This window comes from Crinia signifera, chromosome 7 (genome assembly GCF_055691185.1).
Source record: "Crinia signifera chromosome 7, ASM5569118v1, whole genome shotgun sequence".
Lineage (NCBI taxonomy): Eukaryota > Metazoa > Chordata > Amphibia > Anura > Myobatrachidae > Crinia > Crinia signifera.
The window spans coordinates 59,645,005-59,654,018 of NC_139223.1; the positions used below are offsets into that span (position 1 = coordinate 59,645,005).

The 9,014-nt window shown below is 47.8% G+C and overlaps 1 pseudogene; it reads right to left on the minus strand.

The window, feature by feature from the left end:
• Window positions 1-336: 336 nt before the first annotated feature.
• On the minus strand, window positions 337-7,378 carry LOC146021188 (parvalbumin beta pseudogene; annotated as a pseudogene).
• Between the last annotated feature and the right edge of the window lie 1,636 nt (window positions 7,379-9,014).

Here is a 9,014-nt window from a genome sequence, read left to right on the forward strand (position 1 = left end):
CCCGGGAGGAAGAAGCCTGTGCCACGCCCGTCCCTTACGCAAAGTCCGGAGCTGCCTGTGATCAACCAGGTAAAAGAGGTTGGGCAGGTGGTGTGAAGAGCGGGGGTAGGCTCAGCGGGTCATGGTGGAGGAGCCAGCTGCCAGCCTGCTCACCACTTGCTTTTTTGCGTGACTGCTTGCTCCCACCCCTGCTCTCCTGCGTGACAGCCTGTTCCCCCCCCTTTTCCCACCCCTGCTCCCTTACCTACTATTACTTACCAGCAACTCCCACTGCTTATCACCCACTGTTTCTCCCCACTTTCACTTTCTTCCCATTCCTCTTGAGAGGGTGTATATTTATAGTACAGTATGTAGATGGAAGCCAAACATCTGGCTACTGGCCCTGAGCATAAGCTTACCAGCTTCAGTAATCTTGCCATTTCCCTTAGGGTCAGCAGCCTTCATAAACTGTTTGACTTCTTTTTCATTCAAAGTTCTGGCTTTATCAGAAAAGTTTTGCAGAAAGAGTCTGGTGGTAAAAATAAAGTCACTGTACACACTGTTTAGAGAGAGGATAATTTTAAGATAAATGTCAACTCAGATATATATCATTACCCAAGCTCGTCTTCCTTAATGAATCCACTGCGGTCTCTGTCAAGAATTTCAAAAACCTTCTTGGCCTGATCAGCGGACTTGCCACTAAGACCAACTGTCTTGAAGAAGCCTTTGTAATCAAATGAGCCGTCAGCTGGTGAAAAAAGAAAGTTTAATTCCTCTTGAGCAGCAGAACAATGCCTTCGTACCGTTGGTCATAGCAAATAAACTTTTTTGTATTTGTAAAAACTTGATTGTATTTTCTAAGTATTATTTTGCTATAATAATGACTAGAATATATAAATCTAACCTAAAGTGACATAACTGGAGAAATTGCATGTGAGTTCTGGTGATTTTTAGACACGGAACTGTGCAATTTTTTTAGACGTGTGTTTTTTAATAACAATAATGTGCAAGTTTTTAGACAAGGTCCCCAGCCAAAACCTGACGACCGTGGCTGCTCAGCCCTGTACCGGGTACCTGGGGGAGTGGAGACTCCTCAATAAAAGGGTCCCCCCCCCAGGCTTCACCCATCCAGGGCTGAAGCCCAGGGCTGTCCCCAGCCGACAGGCAATCAGGGCTGCTCTCAGTGTGGGGGGACCCAGCTCACTCCGCTGTCAGTGCGGATTGAGCCTTGCCGGAGGACCTCCGTGGGAGCGAGGAAGGGTAAGTATATTGATGTAAAATGTATGTTATAAAGTTGTACTGTTCTTGGTGTGTGTGTGTTTCTTTTAACATTTTTTTTACAGATGAACTATAAGTCTAAGAGAGCCCATGAATGCTCCACACGCTGGAACTTGTAGTTCGCAAAGTACCAGCATGAGGGGATAGGCCTTCTGGGACTTGTAGTTCATTTTTTATTCTAATTTTACACTTATTTTATCAGTCCACCGCCCTGGGACAGGGACAGCCCTGGGTTTCAGCCCTGATTGGGTGAAGCCTGGGGGGCCCCCTATTGGAGGGTTCCACTCCCCTAGACAGGACTGACCAGCCACTATCTGTGCATAGTTCTGTGAAACTTGCCAGGCTGGAACTGATCTATTTGTTTTGCGATTTTTGGTCAGGTTAAGGGTGTAAATTTACTACAAATTGAGTATCCCTTATCCAAAATGGTCGGGACCAGAAGAATTTTGGATAACGGATTATTCCGTATTTTGGAATATTTTTATATTTGAATGAGATATCTTGAGGTATCTTGCATTTATGTTGTATAAACACATCAAACATGAAATACACACAAATATATTTTATTTGTGCATGAAACAAGGTTTTAAAATATGAAACAAAGTTTGTGTACAATCTCAGACACCGAATTTTAATGCCAAGCAATAATGTCCTAGCACATATTTAGTGGCAGTTACATGGTACATAGAAACATAGAATTTGACGGCAGATAAGAACCACTTGGCCCATCTAGTCTGCCCCTTTTTTAAACATGTTACCTGAAACCATATTTGATCCTTATTTTTTTGTAAGGATATCAATATGCCTATCCCAAGCATGTTTAAATTGTTCTACTGTATTTGCCTCTACCACCTCTGATGGGAGGCTATTCCACTTATCCACTACCCTTTCTGGGAAGTAATTCATCCTCAAATTTCCCCTGAATCTTCCTCCCTCTAGTTTCAGTGCATGTCCTCATGTTCTGTTGCTCCTCTTTCTGTGAAGAATGTCTCCAAACTGTCCCTTGTTAAGACCCTTGATAGCTCAGCCCATCTTTGCAGGGGCTGGCGATTCTATCGCCAGCCCCCGCTATCCCGCCAGGGGGGGCGCGCGTGCTCGAGAAGCTCGCACGCCCCCTGGCAACGGAGCCTGCCTCCGGTCCCCGCCACCTCCCTTGCTGTCACCGCAGGTACCCCTCGCTGCCTCATGCGCCCCCCTAACCCTGCCCATCTCTCTGAAGCGGAAACTGGCAGGGACGCGCAGCGTCCCCGCCGAGAGACTGGGACACGAGTGCATGTGAGACGCACGCACTGCCTAGTTCATTGTAGCCCCTGTCCACCGGTGCTCGCCAGCGGGAAGGGTCTGGCGAGCCCCAGCCAAGGATGGCAGGGGCTACATCTGTATCTGAAAGTTTCTATCATGTCCTCCCTTTCTCTTCTCTGCTCTAAAGTATACATACTGTATTAAGATCTTTTAGTCTTTCCTATTAAGTTTTGTGATGTAGGCCATGCACCATTTTAGTTGCCCTCCTTTGTACACTCTCTAATGTATTTATATCCTTCTGGAGATATGGCCTCCAGAACTGAACACTGTACTGTAAATGAGGACGTACCAATGACGTATACAGTGGCATTATTACTTCTTTCTTTCTACTGCTGATACCTCTCCCTATGCTATTTAGTAGTGCCAGTTACATATGTAGCCAGTAGGTTTTTAGCAAAAAATAAAAAATAAAAGTACAGGTACTTGTGTAGTATCACGGCTCCCACGATGGGCATCATATAGGAAAAAATCGCATCGGATCGCATGCCATCGCATGCGATCCGATGCGATGCGATGCCATTTTTAACAGAAATCATTGACATGTGTTAAAATCATGTTAAATGCACCCCAAAGGGCATTTGTTACTGTACCACCCCCACTATGAATGCCAACCCGAAGTGTGTCGAGCGCAGCGAGCCCGCGAGGGGCGGCGATACGCGTCCTACGACCTTTTCATACCCCCACTATCCACGTTGGCGTGGAGTTGAGAATAGAAAGTGTGGCGAGCGCAGCGAGCCACCGAGCCCGAAGCGTGGCGAGTGCAGCGTGCCCCGCGAGGGGACACGGATAGCTGTGAATCCCACGAGGGGACACGGATACCTGTGAAGGTATCCGCGTCCGCTCGCCACGCTTCGGGCTCGGTGGCTCGCTGTGCTCGTCACACTTTCTATTCTCAACTCCACGCCGACGTGGATAGTGGGGGTATGAAAAGGTCGGAGGACGCGTACCGCCACCCCTCGCGGGCTCGCTGCGCTCGCCACGCTTCGGGTTGGAGTTGATAGTGGGGGTGGTACAGTGTGAAAAAAGACATTTGGGGTGCATTTAACATGTTTCCTAACAATTTAAATGCATTTGGATGCATTTGTGATCAAAATCGCATGAAATCGCATAGCTTTGCATCGCATGGCATCGCATGGCATGCGATTTTTACAACAAATGCATAAAAAACCCAGAAAAATCGCATCGCATGCCATCGCATGCCACTACATATGGCATGCGATGGCATGCGATGGGAGCCGTGATAGTGTACAAGTACCAAAGTACATTTTGGAAACTATGGGTTTTCGGAATAATTTGGATAACGGATATTTGGCTAAGGGATACTCAACCTGTATTACATTTGCGATTTTGATGTTTTCTATGAGAAAACATCAGGATGCGATTTTGAAAGTGCTATTTTTTAGACTGGTGAAAACATGCAAATTTTACCGCAATTTACACGTTATTACATGTGTGATTTTTGGAAAACTAGCAAATTTTCCTGTTTTTGACCAAAAATCGTCTACACGTTTAAAATATTGCACCCGATTACATCTCGCCCCCAATAACTCAATTACAAATGGAGCAGTTGTTTAGGCATTGTTTACCATTACCATTGTCAGCATAACTTAAAATAAAAATCTATGTCATTGGTTCACAAACTCGGTCCTCAGGACCCCACACAGTTCATGTTTTCCAGGTCACCCAGCAGGTGTTACTCACTGACACATTTGAAAAGAGCCACAGGCAGGGCCGGTGCAAGGCACCGGAGCGCCCCAGGCCATACATGCCTACCCTCCCGCATTTAGCGGGAGGCTCCCGCTATTTGCATTACCTTCCCGCTGCCCCGCAAACATACCGGCACCTCCCGGTTTTTGGGTCTCTCATTAAAATCCGGACTGCGCATGTGCGCATCCGGAAACGTAGGGGGCGGGGCTTGTGCGGCAACATCACTGCCGGCCACCGCGGGGATATGGGTGGCCGAGCTGCTGCTGCCAGGAAGTCGGGAGGAGCACTGCAGGAGTGTCAGCATAAGCAGCAGCCAGGGCTTCCGGAGTTGGCTCCGCCCACCACACTCCGTGCCTCAGCCCTACTCATGGTTGCTCTGTCTGCTTCTCCTGTCACCGGCTGGCGGCTGCCCAATGCTTCCCCCTCACCACACTGCCTGCTCCCACCACACAGAGGGTCCCTGCACTCCCCTACAAGGATCAACACAGCTAGGTGAGTGCTGTGTGTACTGGGGAGTGTGGGCTGAAATATATATGGGAGAGAAACTGTGTGTGTGTGTGTGGGGGGGGGGGGTGTTTATAATGTAATATGGGGTGAATGTATATAATGTACTATAGTAACAGAGAGTTGTATATAATGTCATATGGGGGAGTAACTGCAATGTGTGTGTGGGGAGCTGTGTATAATGTAATATGGCTGTGTGTAATATGGGGGGTGGTGTATAATGTAATATGGGGGCTGTGCATAATGTAATATGAGGGGGTGGTGTATAATGTAATATGGGGATTGGTGTATAATGTAATATGGGGGACTGTGTATAGTGTAATATGGGGGGCTGTGTATAATGTAATATGGGGGTGGTGTATAATGTAATATGGGGGACTGTATAGTGTAATATGGGGGGTGGTGTATAATGTAATATGGGGGGCTGTGTATAGTGTAATATGGGGGGTGGTGTATAATGTAATATGGGGGACTGTGTATAGTGTAATATGGGGGGTGGTGTATAATGTAATATGGGGGGTGGTGTATAATGTAATATGGGGGACTGTGTATAGTGTAATATGGGGGGTGGTGTATAATGTAATATGGGGGCTGTGTATAGTGTAATATGGGGGGTGGTGTATAATGTAATATGGGGGACTGTGTATAGTGTAATATGGGGGGTGGTGTATAATGTAATATGGGGGGTGGTGTATAATGTAATATGGGGGACTGTGTATAGTGTAATATGGGGGGTGGTGTATGATGTAATAGGGGGGGGGTGTATAATGTAATATGGGGGCTGTGCATAATGTAATATGAGGGGGTGGTGTATAATGTAATATGGGGGGGTGGTGTATAATGTAATATGGGGGACTGTGTATAGTGTAATAAGGGGGGCTGTGTATAATGTAATATGGGGGCTGTGTATAATGTAATATGGGGGACTGTGTATAGTGTAATATGAGGGGGGCTGTGTATAATGTAATATGGGGGTGGTGTATAATGTAATATGGGGGGTGGTGTATGATGTAATATGGGGGACTGTGTATAATGTAATATGAGGGGGGCTGTGTATAATGTAATATGGGGGCTGTGTATAATGTAATATGGGGGCTGTGTATAATGTAATATGGGGGGTGGTGTATAATGTAATATGGGGGCTGTGTATAATGTAATATGGGGGCTGTGTATAATGTAATATGGGGACTGTGTGTAGTGTAATATGGGGGGTGGTGTATAATGTAATATGGGGGACTGTGTATAGTGTAATATGGGGGGTGGTGTATAATGTAATATGGGGGCTGTGTATAATGTAATATGGGGGCTGTGTATAATGTAATATGGGGGGTGGGGTATAATGTAATATGGGGGACTGTGTATAGTGTAATATGGGGGGTGGTGTATAATGTAATATGGGGGGCTGTGTATAGTGTAATATGGGGGGTGGTGTATAATGTAATATGGGGGGTGGTGTATAATGTAATATGGGGGGTGGTGTATAATGTAATATGGGGGCTGTGTATAATGTAATATGGCTCTGTGTGTAATATGGGGTGGCAGTGTATAATGCACTTTGGGCCTGATTCACGTCCAGTATCACTCTCGCCGAGGTGTTCGCACTCTCAGGGGAGGGAAGGGGGCGGGCAGGGGGCTGGAACAGAGGAACGCCCAGTGTTTTATGGATGCAGTACAATACTTACACTATTTTTTTCTTTTTGCTGCTTTTAGTACTATAGCATACCTCCGAACTGTCCTGATTATAGAGGCCATGCCCACATGACCTGTAGCTCCGCTCTTTCCCGTGGGGGGGGGGGGTTGGGGGGGGGGGGGGGGGCTGCGTCGGGAAAGTTGGGAGGTATGCTATAGGAATCTCCCTGAAACTGGTTTTCAAAAGTAGGCAAGTATGGCCCCAGGCGTGTCGGGGTGGGGCACCCCGGTGCCGGGGTACCTGTTGGGCCATCTGGGGAGCGGGCAGGGGAGTCCAGGTTGGCATCTGACAGGAGCCTGCCCTGCAGTGGTGTCCTTGCCGCGCGGGTACCAGCGGCGCTGAGTATAAAGCTGGCGGCGGTGGGGGGTCCCTTCAGTGAATAAGAAATAACTAGCGCTATGCGGTGGCGCGGGAAGCGCTTCTTTTTTTAAAACACTGGCCGCATGGCGCACGCTTATTGGCTGAATCTCAGCCAATCAGCCTGCGCCATGCGGCCAGTGTTTTCAAAAAAGAAGCGATAGTGGTGGCGCCGGCCCTGGCCACAGGTGGAGTTAATTATTTCACTTTTGATTCTGTGAGAAGACTTGCAAAACATGCACTGTGTGGGGTCCTGAGGACCGACGTTTGAGAACCTGCGCTCTATGCCATATAAAATTTTATATAATATTCTGTTGTGCCATATGGATAAATGTTAATAACGTATCTAGTACAACCTTTCCATTCATCACAAGAAAATACTATATGACAACACCATTTATAGCATTTACATTAAAACTATCTTCACTACTTGAATGTTAGCAATATACAGTTTTATCTGAAAGTGTTTAGAATACAGTAAGTAGAAGACTGGGACTTACCTACTGCATCCCTTAGGGCAGCCTTAATGTCCTTAGCGTTCAGAATATCAGTGATAGACATTTTGTGCTAAAAATAAAAACACAAATAAAAACACAAATTACGCCATTGAGAAAGAACAGTATGTCCCCATGCTCTGATGTGAGAACTGCAAAAGGTTTGAGGTCCTAACATTTGTGCCCATTGCATAATACTCTAGCAGTCTAACAGACGGATTTAGAATTGATCGCTGTTGTACGAATTTGCAGATCAGAGGATTATCGAATAACTGCGCATGTATGGGTCCCAGTACGCATGCATTAGCCAAAATAGGGACAGAAATAGCATATTCCCCTGCAATTTGACTGACAGGAAGTTGAATTTTGGGGGTGGTAACTGGCCATGTCTGGGAGTGTCATAAAAACCTCAGGTGTGCCCAGGCGTTTTAAGGGAGGGTGTGTGACATCAGTGCCAGTTTTGATTGGCTTGTTTATGTTGCATAGTGGTGGAAAGGTCAGACTTACATTTGCACAGACTGGGAAAATTGTTGGCTGGTTTGGGAAATGCATATGGATTTGAGATCGGATAGCGAATAGTGATCCATTTGCAATTCACTTGTAAATTTACACAGGGCGGGCTTTCTTTCTTTCTGGGTGGCAGCTATCTACTAGAAGTTGGCAACACATTTGGCCCGTTCCAGTGGGCATACCTAACAAATTGGGCGCGTTTTACAAAGCTTGCTGTGTGCTTCTCTCCTGCGGGGAGAACATGCCGACACCCCACTCACCATATGGGGGTCCCAGGGATACAGCAGTATCAGTGGCGCCGGAACGGGGGGGGCGAGGGGGCAGCTTGCCCCCCCCCCCAAAATTACTGAGGCGCTAAAGCAGGGGTGGGGAACCTCCGGCCCGCGGGCCGGATACGGCCCCCGCACCCAGTATGTCCGGCCCGCCCGCCTATATTACAGCCGCCCGCCCGCCTATATTAAAGAAGTATCATCCGCCCGGCCGCCTATATTTCATACCAGCCGCCGGGGATGGCTGCTGCTGCTGCCGCCGGGGAGATGTGCATAAGACGCGCCAGCCAATCACTGCCGGCGCATCCCCTCCACATACACTGTGATTGGCGGGCGCGTCTTCTACACATTTCCCCGGCGGCAGCAGCAGCAGCCATCCCCGGGGCCTGGTATGTAATATAGGAGGGCGGGCGGATGATAATACATAAGTTATATAGGGGCGGGCGGGCGGGCGGCTGATAATAAATCAGTTATATAGCCTGGCGGGTGGGTGGGCAGCTGATTAATCAGTAATATAGCCGGGCGGGTGGCAGGGAAGATGTGCGCCCGCCAATGCTGCTTCTCTCACCCTCCCTTCCCCAGTGACTGACACATCCAGGGGTTGTCATTTACCCCTGGATTCACCCCCAAACATAATCAGACATAATCACATTAACCTGGTTGGGGGTGACACCCCCCCCTTCCTCCACACTGTCACTTTTTATGGTGTCTCTGCCCACATGTATATGCCACTGCCCATGTGTATAATGCTGCTGGACATGTGCTGAACATATGAGGGATGTGGGGACATGTGCTGGACATATGAGGGATGTAGGGGCATGTGCTGGGCATATGAGGGATGTGGGGACATGTGCTGGACATATGAGGGATGTAGGGGCATGTGCTGGGCATATGAGGGATGTGGGGGCATGTGCTGGACATATG